Source organism: Acromyrmex echinatior, chromosome 1 (assembly GCF_024713525.1).
Source record: "Acromyrmex echinatior isolate Ae372 chromosome 1, ASM2471352v2, whole genome shotgun sequence".
Lineage (NCBI taxonomy): Eukaryota > Metazoa > Arthropoda > Insecta > Hymenoptera > Formicidae > Acromyrmex > Acromyrmex echinatior.
The window spans coordinates 23,906,769-23,920,589 of NC_141852.1; the positions used below are offsets into that span (position 1 = coordinate 23,906,769).

At 34.1% G+C, this 13,821-nt stretch overlaps 1 protein-coding gene across 2 annotated transcripts in view; it reads right to left on the reverse strand.

Annotated features, from left to right (window-relative positions):
* Window positions 1-12,450, reverse strand: part of LOC105152240 (uncharacterized) — a 225,325-nt gene extending 212,875 nt beyond the window's left edge. The window contains exons 1-2 of one of the 2 annotated variants that reach the window (XM_087413954.1): window positions 10,709-12,450; window positions 10,386-10,422 (exon numbers count right to left, since the gene is read on the reverse strand). The gene's annotated coding sequence lies outside the window, so the exon portion shown is untranslated. Of the gene's footprint in view, window positions 1-7,554; window positions 8,557-10,385; window positions 10,423-10,708 lie in introns of those variants that run through there. The other variant, XM_087413953.1, reaches the window with a different exon arrangement.
* Window positions 12,451-13,821: the final 1,371 nt, after the last annotated feature.

Consider the following 13,821-nt stretch of genomic DNA (forward strand, 5'->3'; position numbering starts at 1 on the left):
AAGCGACACTCCTATCTTCCAGCGATAAAATTGAGTTACAAATGTGTCATTAAAAAACAAAGTTCTTGACGAAGTTATTAATCTTTAGAGTCAAATGTCGATTTCCTTTCATTATTTCAAAATTGCAATTTTTTAACTTGTGTTACTTTTCTATCAGTCGCGATATGTAAGAAAATATTTCAACAAGTACTACTTAATAATATAGCATTAATTCGCTGCGTACTAATTTCATTATAACTTATTGCTAGATCGCGTGTCACATTGACTCGCCTCTACGTACTTTTGCAACACTATGCGATAGATAAGATCTGATCTAGTATTACACATAGAACGGTGGTTGGTTTCTCAAGATTCATCGCGCTACCTGCGAGAGACGCTCCATCCCGACACGATTCGCGAGTGAACGAACGCCTGATGAATCCGAGGGCCATTTTTCATCAGGACTCTGAAGTTCGTGCACCGGGAATTACGTATCCCCGGAAGGTGCCGCGAATGTTACGTTACAAGGCGTTACTATGCCGCGAAACGCGTGATGTTACCTGCGCGATTCGCACAAGAGCACTTTGTGTTCCGAGGTGCCTTAAAAGTTTTCCCATTTCCGCGGTGCACACTATCGCGCCCGAGCACTACATTGCATCGCGGGAATACATCGTGCCATTGCTGGCGAATACGTCTATCAAACGAGCTTGCGAGTGGTTTAGCTCTTGGCCCGGATTGCCACGGTTTTTCGAAGGGGCGAAGGGAGAGATTCATACACAGCGTTCCTGAGAGGAGGTTCGAATCAAATCGCGAGGGCGAAAAAGGGATACGAGGGTTGGAGAGAACGGGGAAAACGGGGAAAGGGAAGCAACCGAGATCAAAGGGTGGTACGTGTGGTGCGGTGAGAGGAATCATGTCGAGTAAATATGTCGTCAAATTCCTCGGGATTTTGCACATATCTAACCGCAACAGTAGCCTCTCGAGCTTTTTCATTTCCAGCGATAAGAGTAAAATTTATGTGACTGGTCAGATAGAAATTGTTACGGAATTTAAAAGCAAAATTGCTTGTATAATATGATATAACAGATATATGATATCTATTGTATATTATACAATAACCCAGTGAACACAAGTTACACATAACGTACCTGTTGTAATTTTCCACTCGACAATACAACTGTAATATAACACGTGTGTTATATTACAGTTATATTGTTGGGTGGGAAATTACAGCAGGTATGTGTAACTTGTGTTTACTGAGAGATTCCTAAAGATAATTTATGTTATGGCTGTTCAAAATCTAATATTTTCTAATATTTTTTACTGTCGAATTTACAAACGCATAAACAATAGAATCGGAAACGACACCAATTAAGTATAAAAATGTAGTTAATAGAAACATTAATAATAACCTTTCCTTTCTTCAAATTATGTACTCCTTCATGACAAACGTATGCTTTTCTCGTTACTTATTTTTACAAAACCATTTGTATACTTATTCTATAATTATGACACTCCTCTATAAGACACAATATATTTCTTAAAATGTTAAAAAGAGTTAAATAATAATATTCATATAATATTCTAAGAGTATTTTATGCTTATAGTGTCATTTTCTTTTCTTCTACATTTTTTTTTCTAAGAAAAAGAATAGTAAGATTTAATAAAATCAATTCTGATTGGAATGTAGAGTTTTGCACGATCTACGATATATCTTTGATCATAGCAATAAGATCAAAGTAATACAAGAATTTACTTGTCTCGTTAAGCAACGAGTAAGATTACGTTATACTTGAATGTCACAAACGATATCCGAGACGGATTTAATAAAATCATCTCGCGCCGTGTAAGAGAGAAAGACGAAGGGGTGGAAAGAAAACTTGTTACTGCAGCCGTCAAGCTGTATATGGAAGAAAATGTTTTGTAGAAATACGAGGGTGCGATGGTGGCATACTCAGCGATGATGAAATGTTTCCTTTATAAGACTTAAACGCCTTATTCTTATGATGGATGCAAGAGAAACAAATTTAAGATATAATTTGTTTTGTAGAAATGCCTGGAACTACAGTATTCTCATTAAGTATTTTCCGTTTGTATCGTGGAATGGTCATGGTTAATCATCGTACCGAAGAACGTATTGTATATTTGCGCCATTTAGGGTTTCATTGATTCATTAATATTATCATAATCTTTCATTATTAATCGACAGTGGATTTCAGTCTCAAGTAACAGCTTTATTTTAAAATATTATGGAACAATATTTTTGGATTAATAATATATTAGATATTTTAAATTATTTCTAACGTTAGCTTTTCAAGAAAAATATTTTAAAGTTAGAAAAAGTTTGAAGACAGAAAGTCCCTTTAAAAAACTGTTATAAATAAAGATCATATTTTTCAATATTTACGCTTGGATAAACATCAAATTTTATTCTGTATTTTATATAAACTTAATAAAGCATTTTGAATTAAAAAATTCGTGCATTTTAGTTTTCTATTATATTTGAAATATACATATGTATCATTAAAGTATTAAAATGAAAACGTATTTAAAAGCTTTTATGTTTTTTTTGTTTATGTATTATTTAAATGCTTCTAGTGACATCCAAAATTGGTTAAAAATTTTGAACTTTTATTTAAATACAAGAGTACTACATACAATTGCTTCTCTTGTTTGTAAATTGAAAAATATATCAGCAATTATACGAAATTTAACGTGACAAAAGAGAAACAAACAGTATAAATAAAATTTATGACAATATACCCATACTCTAGAATTAATATTTATTTTTAAATTTATTTTTTAAATATTATATACATATATAATAACATAACCAGTTTTGTTAGTGACCGTCGCTCAATTACGCGACTAATTTTCTTTGTTCTGGTATTGCTAGCGGGCTTCAGAGATCATTGGACGTACGCTCGTATTATAAATTACTGACTTTTGTACAACTGATGGTGTAATATTTTTGTGTCGAGTATCCGAATGAGTTTGTGTTACAGTCATATTTAAAAAAAAATAAGAACAACACAAATTTAGATAAACGTATAACCAGTACCGAAATAAAAGATCTTTCAGATAAATATTATGATATAAATTTTACGTAATTAATACTGACAATAACCAAATTTTCGCGTACGATAAAATTGCTTTATGAAAATGTATTTTTTCGGTTTTCGATTCTTGATCCGCCATGCCTATAGATGTTAGCAATCTGGTGTGTTATAGTTATTGGGAAGAAAGTAATCTGAATTTTTTTGTCAAAAATTTTTTTAATAAAATGCTTAAGAGATTATCTTCAATTAAAAGAATTGCCGATTAAAAGAATTTGAATCTAGTATTTCCTGCTATTTTTATAGCAGTAAGTTGGATTTTGCGATAATAAAAGGCTACTTCTTTGGCGGCAGAGAAATTATCGATCTCTTAATTTTGGTTACATTTCGAAGACGTTCTCTGTTCAGGCCGTACTATATAGAATGAAATAGATGATAATCCGATAAAATGTCTGGTAGGCTGGATCGCGGAAGAACTTTCCAAGACAAATCCAACAAGGTTTCCACAGTACATGAGTCATGAGATCATCGAGCTTATCATGCTTGAAGATAATGTTCATAATAAATTCAAACAGCAATTATTTAAAGATAATATTTTAAGTCTTATTTTAATAAAAATTTCTGACGAAAAATATCCCGAATTACTTTTTTCCCAATCTAATATATAGTCAAAGTCTGTACTGAGTAACAAAATACTATAAAACAGATGCGAATAAATCGGGAGCGAGACCCGATAGCCCCTGGAAACAAGGCGTGACGATCGGGATGGACAGGATTCCCCATTGCAATTCATCTTTGTCTCTTTTTCGATCAGTGGACGACTGAATTATCCTCGTGAGGTCTCGGTGTAACCACACACGCGATGGATTACGCGGCGCACGTATCACACGGGGAATTCGGTAATGAAATGTCCAGTCTGTCGGGGGTAGCAATTTGCGTTACCGAGATGAAAAGTCGAATATTTGCCAATCCCCTCCTTTCCCTCATCCGTGCGAATTTTCGGACTCCGCGGCAGTAAGCCCGAGCGTAAACGCGCGCACGGACGTACATGCTGGAATTTTAATCGCGAAACATTTTCGCAGCCCCCGCCATTAATTTAACTGTTGTTAATGTTGACAATTAGCCCCGCGTGCGTTGGGTACAAAGTATGGGCCTGTTACATTGAATTTCGCTATTTAACTACGTCATTTCGGCTTTTCTGTAGTACATTTCTGGGACATGATGCACTGCGTTCATCGTTGTTCACGGCATGTAAATTAGCGTTTCGAGTGACTGCGCATAAACAGTTGAAGTCGATATTTAGTACGGTGCCGGCTGCAACGTTTCACGCAAAACGACACGACGACGGTTAACCAACGAAGACAGTTCGATACAAATACAGGGAACAGTCGCGGAAGGTTCATGACTCATGGGCGAGCAACTTGGTCGCGTGGAAGGAAGTACTTACTCTCTAACTAGGGAATTCATAAAAAGCTCCGATGTTACGTAATGCTCGAAGTTCGAACGCGAACTCGACCCATCACATGACGACGGAATGGAATTTCCGCGTCTTGATCTTTCATTCCACGTCGGGCCGCAGATTCCACCCTTTCCTTCGCAGGAGGGAAGTTTCAATCATTTGGAATTACAATTTCGATCTTCAAATAGCCGAGTACCTCCTTTCCCCTTCCCTGTCGATGGGTTAATATTTCATTCCTACTAGTCTTTAAACAGGCGAATCGATTCCTCAGATATCGAATTCCAGGACCGCATTATATTCGGAACCGGAACCAATTTAACCGGTGGACACAGTCACTCCCGGTACCGGTTCGCTGAGATGAGAATTAAAACGACTTCTATAGACGTCGACGATCGAATTTCATCACTATTCTACGTAATGAATTTTTTATCGTTTTCTTAAAGAATAGAGTAATGCGTTCTTAAGAATTTAAGAGTTTCATTGAGAATTACATTACTTCCTTAAATGTATTATTGTATATAACAGAAAATAAGAAATATATGCATATTCTATCAAACATACAGGGTGTTAAAAAAATTATTGAGTACTTGTATGGTACACACTATACTGAGCAAAAAAGTTTTAGTAAACATAAATCAGAAGCCATTTCTGAAATATAAACAATTTTGTGTCATGTTAGTATCATAATTGACTTACTGCCTCTTCTACTATTGACGTGAAAAGTAAATGTCGAATGTTTTTTAAATACCCTGTATAACGTATAAGATACGTATAAGATACGTTATAGATTGATAGAAAATAAAAAAAGATCGTTTTCTTATTTCAAAAGTGACAATACTAAAAAATTAATTTCTCAGAAAAAAAGAGAAACTATTATATTTTTTAATATAATTAAACTATAAGTCAAGTAATATCAGTAAAAAAAAAAGAATATATTTTTAACATGATTACAAATACTATTTTTGTTATTTTCGTATCAAAATCCTTAAAAAATTATCCTTTTTGAGTTTATTTTTTTTATTTCTCTTTAACGTATAATTAAAAAATTTTTGTAACTATCCTTTTTTTAGTTGTAACAATTTTGATAATTTTTTATTAAGTTTTACAAAGTTTTATTAATTTTTTATTATTTTTTTTTAAGTTAAGTTGGATCATTTTTGATAATCAATAGGATTCACCTAACATATTTATAATAATAAAAACGAAAATCTTGTTTTTTTAGTTGTCACTCTTTTGAAGAAATGATATGTGCATATATTTATCTATACTTTCAAACTGCTTAACGCACGTTAATGATTTGTATGGCAAATATTGTCGTGGAAATAATATTATACATCGCAAATTCAATCATAAAATGATCAATAATAATGAAAGATTAATTTTATTCTTTCCATCAGTAAATGATTACATCACACGTACCAATTAATAGTATGTATGTATATATATATATATATATATATATATATATATATATATATATGCGTCTTGGAAGAAGCATTCAAATCAGTTGCTAAGCAATAAACGGACATAATTTACACTTGTGCTATATAAATTTGATTTAACGCGCGACGATATCGGAAGTCATAATGACGCGACACTCCCTATGCTTAATTGACCAGCGGAGAATGTGGCACAAAGGAAGCTTAATTTCGCGCAAGTCGCAACCACGGCGAAAAGTTTCTCGGTTATTTGTTTTCAAAATTAAATGTCCACAGTTTACACATTGTCGGTAAGATGAAAAGCAATTTATACATCCAGCGCAACGCCGTCATCCCACGGAGAGCTATGTTAACACGAATGCCTTTGAAATCGCGAGTTATCCTCAGCCAAGCCGCCGAGCCCAAACTTTCGTAAATTGAAGCCCGAGAGGAATATTCCAGTAGTCAATGAAACGACTTACCCACAACGCGGCACGTAGATCTATCCCTTCTCCCTTCTCTCCCTTCTCTTTTCGTTTCCGTTTACTGAATACTCCCAGGATCGTTATACAAAAACGGATTCGTTGGGTATTATAAGGATTTGGCTGAAATGATCTTGGTCGAAATGTATAGGGAGAGAGTACTGTATCACCGCTGTCAAAGATTTACCACCCCAAACAAAAAATCATGATGACAAAATGGTGTCAAAATGATTCTAAAACGATTATTAATGCCTGTTTCCATCAATATAAATTAACTTTAATTTCAAGTCAACTTATTTTTCATCTCTTTTCAGTTCTAAAAATTAGAACAAAATAAAGAGTAAGTAGAACCGAGATTAAAATTAATCTACATTGATGGAAATGGGTAATAAAAGTTACTTTTCGATCAATCACGATTTATTTTAACGTTATTTTTACATTATCTTATTTCAGGTTGGGCAAAAATAACAGTTTTTAGTAGATTGCGGGTTTGCTAATCGAAATTTCGCAAACGCCTATTTTCTTTATATGGCACTTGCCATGAACGCACCGTGAAATCACCCAGCTTCAACCGTCTCTGTAATAGCGGATTTCTGAAGCAAACTACAGGTGCACTTTTAAGACGCTGTCCGATTTCACGTCGAAGTGAAAAAGAAAAAAGGGAGGAAAAGGAGTCTCGAGACGCGTGGAAACGACAAACAGGTACGGCAAGAAGGATGTGAACTGCTTCTCGAAGAAGAGTTCCTTTTTATATTTCTGAGCGCGAATGCGTTTCAGTGTTACTCCGTCTAGTCCATTCTCGTTATCTACTTCTTTCGCAGCGACAAAATTGGACTTCTCTGCGCTAGTTTTCCTTATCAGCCTCCAATAGTTTTTCATTTCCATTTTTGCAACGTACAGTTTCGTTGGTTGTCGAGTGGCACTTGTGACGTGTCGGCCGCTCTTGTAAATATTAATTGAATTCTACGGGTGACAGGTGACTGATCGATATGTATGGCCGACCGACCGCCGCGTTCTGTATGTTCTCGTTAAACTTCGATGAAAGTTGATAGGATAAACGCGAGGTTGACAAATAAGAGTCGGGGCCAGCACCGGGCACGCGTCGCGCGACTTCAAAAGGATTCTGCATGGTCGGTCCTATCGGTCGTGCAAGTACTCACCCAGTTTCCGCGTACCAACGCGTACTTTCCTTTCCAGTGGTAATCGCTTGTCACTTAGTAAAAAAAAATATCCACAAAACTATATATTGTATCGATCAAAGTTGATTAAAACAAGTTGATTAAAATAGGAGCAAACTTTTTTTCGTGATTACGTTATGCTGTTCAAGTATAAATCAGGACATTTCCGGGACTCGGACCGATCTCACCTTTCAACGATACCGCACTATATAGTCGTTTATGAAATTGTGGATTAAATTACGGAGACAACTACCAACGGGTGACATAACATCGCGGTCACGATTCGACTCGCGTTACGTTGCCGTGACGGCGACTAACTCTCAAGGCTCTCGACCACGCGACTCGAGCTTACGACGCGCAATTGCTTCGCGCATTCGAAAGCACGCCGGAGCAGCGCAGCTACGTCAACGGGAAGCCGAGATTATTCGCTCAATGCCTCGCAATGGAAATCGGTCATTCGGTACTAACAACACGCCGGATGTTCCGCGACTTATCATGACTTAGTAATCCATTCCTTGATTCTCCTGATTTTCCTGAGTTGGAAATGCCAAATGTAAATATGTACATAGATGTGATTTTCAATTATGCAATTTGAGTCCTGAATAATTTCCGTCATAGTGAAAAGAGAATGACAACTGTAAGAAAAATTTAACAATACGTTTTAAAATTTATTATTGATATTATCTAGAATTTCTCTTTTCTTCTGCAGAGATATATAAACAACTTAAGATATAGAAGTTTAGAGTGTTGAAGTGTACGATTCACGATGTGAGAAATTTATGTGGACGATAGAAAGCTTACCAATCCTCTATATCAGCTTTTGTTCATACAATCCAGTGTATTGATTTATTGAAGAATCTGACTTGTGCAATATCTTTGGAATCGTTATACAAACTAAGTTAAGCAGTTACTGAAACTTTATTCTGTTCTTTGTAAAACAGAATTTTACTTTTATATACATTTTATTTCCGTAAAAATCAGATTTTATATCTAGGCTATTTCAATTGAAAAAGAAAGATATAGAGAGAGAGAGAGAAATAAGAAGTAAATGAGAGCTATTACAAATTCTTAATAAATTAATTATTTTTCACAGTTTATACAAAAAACTTAAGCAATTGTCGACATTTCAGTTGCATTCTTTTCAACCATCTTTACGAAGGTTGAAAATCTTTCAGATGACTGAAAAGAATACAGTCGGAACGTCGACAATTGCTTAAGTTTTCTGTATAAACTGTGAAAAATAATTAATTTACATTACTAACTTGTAAGAACCGTGTAATACCTTTCATTTGCCCGTTGTTTCGTATACACTTTTGTTGAGAAAGAGAGCTCCAATATAATTTTGTTTTGAAACTTTGAATAGTACTTGAGTAAAATCAAACTTAACTTTTTTAAATTCTAGTTTTTTGTTGCACTACTTTGTTATATCTATTACATATGATTTATTTTTGTTCTGTATCTTTATTTTTCATTATTATTTATTGTACTGATCTTAAATGTAATAATTATTGTAAACTCTCTCTCTCTCTCTCTCTCTCTCTTTCTCTCTCTGTCTCTCTCTCTTTCTCTTATATATATTTTTATTCAAAATTTCATTGATTTTCATCTTTAACTTTTTTATTATTTAGTCAACTGATTTGATTTATATTTTGCCTTAATAGAGCTAAGTCCTTGAGTATTTTATTGCTGAAAACGAAATTTGACAAAGTTAAGCTTTTTTCGAGAAATTTTGTAGACAGACCTGTAACATTGTGACGTTACAAAGAAGTTTGCTATACTACATTACTCAATAAAAGAAAAATAAAAGAGAGACAGAGAGAGAGAGAGAGAGAGAGAGAGAAATTTTTTCGAGTGCTATGTATGACACGTATGTACGATACTGGTGATAGAATGTTGTCAGTACACTAGTAGCCTCCTTTTCACGTATTAGACTTCTTCGAAAGAAGGCTGCCGGAGGGTTTACACAGGATTTTCAGGGATTCGAATGTCGAGCTGTCAGTGCGGCGGAAAAGTTAGTCGACGTGCACCGTCGTTTGGCTTCCGTTTCTTGTGCGACGGGGATTTCTCAAATGTAAATTTAAAGTCGCGTCTACAGCCGGTGCAAATTTCACCACTTTCGAGTTATAGTGGCGTGTGACACTTAGCCGTCACATTATACATGCATATTACATCTCGAACGAGAAACTTTTAAGTTTTGCTACATTAATTATGCGGTGTGTTTTAATCACTGCCCACCCGTCAATTATCTAACAATATAAAGTCCTAAAATTTCATCGGATTCAAATTATTTCATCAGAGTATTCCGTCCTTTCTACGTAAAGCTGTTTTATTTCTGATAGCTTGTTAATACTTTCTCTAAAAATTTATGCAAATTATACAGAATATATAACAGTTCGTTCAAAATATAATATTCCAGTATACAATTATCTTTATATTTTATCTTTCATATTTTATTTGAAATTTTTATTATTTATATTTTATCTTCATATTATTTATATTATCTTCTATATTACTTAATATTGTAATACGAATATTATATCGAAATAATTTATTGTTTACTTTTCGTGTGTATATTTTTTGTATGATACACTAAAAAACGTTATAAATTCTGCTTTAAAAAGAGTATTTAAATAATTTATCGCTAATGAATTTATATACATATAATTTAATTGTGTAGGTAAGAATAGTGCATGTCGATTTACACTCTCTATGAATAAATGTAGCAATGAATGAAATATCTATGAAATATCATATTTATCTGTAATTCATAGATACATTATCTCGAATTAAATGAAAAATTATTTATGACTCACCGATACGATGCGCAACAGCAGAGTCATAACTAAGGATCTGAAACATTTGCGTTCAAAACAATTAATATTTAAAAAGTTTATTTGTAAAATAATTAATATCTAAAAAGTTTATTTATGTTTTAAGTAACCATTTCATGAAATAATTATGTAACTTCTCTAAAAGAATTCAAGTTCAATTTCTTAAGTACGAATTAAGAAATTTTTCAAAATTTTATTATTTCTTACATAAATCATCCTAATAGGTTATTAAAAATTACACAAGAATTAAGGATTTTTTTTCTGCAACTAACACAGAAATAAAATGTATAAGTGAGCTTACTCACCTCATGATTGCTCCGCCGTCGCCCGATGCCTCCCAGGCTTCGTCCTCCTCTCAGATTCCTTCAAAATCACTCGCGGAAACACCCGGTAATTAACACTCGCGCTAATTATCAGAATAAAACGATCGCGTATAACTTCTTTGTACGGCACTCCCGATATTAATAACCCACGTCGTACTTATCATACTGCGCCAGATCGCGACGAAAGTAAACAATGGAAAAAGAAGCAAACAAAGTAACGATAGAACCGAGAATAGAAACGACATTACACTGCGATTCGCCCGTCCCGTTTATCGAGCAACATGATATACCGAAGCTTCGCGACATTTTGAGAACTGACGGTGATAAGCTCTAACGAATCACTGATATATGAAACTTGTATCGCATGGTCGACCAAATTGAAACGCAATTATAATTATTCAGCACATGTATCACAACTCTACTCACCATACTACTTGATGCGGACACGATTCCTTTTGCACCACGCGTTCAATAATTACTGACGAATAGTGAAAATAGATAATGTCGCACGACTCCGAACTCGCACGACAACTTCACTCCGAATGGTCAGAACATCAAAAAGTGTGACGCAGCGCCGCGATGCGCGACGGTTAGGTGCACAACTTAGGTCAAGTCCGTTCGAAAGTATACGATCAAAATTTGGCATCGTACGTACTTAGCACACACAAATCTCAAAATCGTAAATTGCACGTATCGTTAATCAATTGCCATTAATATTTGTGTTGCATAGTCGACAAAGCGAAATGCGACTGTAATTATTGATCACATGTAGTCACGATTCTATTCATGATGCTATTTGATTCGAATACGACTCTTTTTGCACCACGTAATGGCTGACGAATAATGAATGCAGTGTCGCACGGCAACTTCACTCCTAACGGTCAGAACGTGTGACGTAGCGCCGCGTCAATTAAAATTCGTTCAAGAGTATACGATCAAAATTCAGCATCGCACGTACTTAGAACACACACATTTCAGAATCGTAAACTACTCGTATCATTAATCAATTGCCATTATCGTACTTTCTTGTTATTTTCAAGTCACTCCACGCAACGGTTCGCGTATTATTCAAATTCGGTAATAATTTGTTTGGTCGAGCCAAGTAATTTATTGAAATCGACACAAAGATCTTAAATGCGATACGAGAATTGCCATTAACTGCCGTCTTCTATCGATCTCAAGCAAGTAATATCGCGCAAATACCTTAGTAAGAATTAATAGCCTCGATACCTCGAATAATCTCAACGAGCTTGCGATTCGTCAATCCTCGGCAGTGAGCACGGAACTTACTGAACATAGCAACGCACTACGCGTAGTAATTAGGCTACGTTCAGAGATTTCACTCGATTGCACGAGTCTGTTATTTTATCCTTACTTTAAAGATAGAATACCGCATTAGGACATTCAAGTGAAGTTTCCAAACAATCGAAAAGACGATACGATGTAGTCAACTTATTACTTTATTGTAAGAAAGAGAGCAAATGATTGATTAATGATTAAACACAGGCCACTTTTTATCCCGTAATATATTTATGGACAGAAATTATTAAGTAATCATGCGATCTCCGGCTGAGTGTACGAGAGTTAATTATTTAAAACGATTGCGTTTTCCCTTGATACTTTTCTCGAACGCGTTTCGTAGAAAAATAATTCTACGCACACAGAGCGCGCCGCGACATCACCTTACGACTCGAGTGTCGTCACACGAATGATAAGACGAGTTCGTACTGCGTGTTTACAATACACCCTTAGAACGCTCGAAGGCCAAGGCCGCTCCCATGTAAATAATGAGTGCCGAGTAGCGAGTGACGTGACGTCATACGTACGTTATTATCATCATGATCGTGTCGTGGAATTTTTTTCAGGGGAAATTTTCTATTAATCTAGGGATGTATCATGCACCAACTGAAATGTGGACAAAAAGTGAAAGGGATTATACGATTATTGAAAAAATGTCACTGTACCAATTTTGTTATCGTGACATTTACGACAATTTTTAACGTTTGTAAATTCCATTTGAATATTTTCACAGCTTTTAATGTCTCCTCGTATCTCATTTTGAAGAGGAAAAATGTTACGTTTCGTGTAACTTTTACTTATCTTTTTAAAGATGAAAACATTTAAAAAAAATAATACAGCTAGTACAAGCAAAATGTTTAATTCTTTAATATTATTATTGTCGAACTAACAAAAGTATTACAAATGTATGTACATATATGTAGTCTATAACGAGAAGAAAAAATATTTTATGTAACGGCAAAAAATTTATAAAGTCAAAAGCAAAGTTGTATGTTTTTTAAAAATCAATTAAAAATGAAAAAGAGGAATTCGATAGAGTACATCGTTAATATCAAATAAAATATTGCCAAATAAAACATTGGTAAAGTGGTGAAAAATTATTAGGCATCGATTAATGCGAGTGAATGTGTGCTATCGGGATTTGTGCTAACGGAATCCTCTTAGAATGAAATAATTAATAAAAAATTTCAAGGCGGGATTGAACTTTCAATTCCCCCCCTTCCTTCGGATATGCTCATGATTACCATCGAAAATTCAACGCGTAAACGAACGAATTATTCCTTTTTTAGCTTTTTATATTGAATAAATGATCTCTCGCATAATACGGATTTTGCTTTAATATATAGTTAAATATATATAATGAAATGATTGCTTCTCATTTAAAACAACGTTTTTAATAAAAAAATGATTAAATAAGTTATAAGTAAAGTTCAAATTTATCGGTAATGGCTTGTTAATTAATTGCCACGGCATAGATAGTACCTACACTAATATATTTCTATATCTATACAAGAAATTAAAGGAGGAAAATGATGAAACTCAGACGATTTATAACATTTATAATATTTATATCATATAGAATTACATAAAATAGAATTGTAATTATTAAAATGAGATTTTTAATTTTATATGCTGTGTATATATGTGTACACTTTAATATATTTTTACATATTACGTGCATGTGTTTGAATCTACAAATATTTTTTCTATTATTAAGCACATTTCAAAGGATTTATAATTTAATTAGAATTAAAAGATGGAATTAGTAAGATGGAATTCTATTTATAATTTTGAAG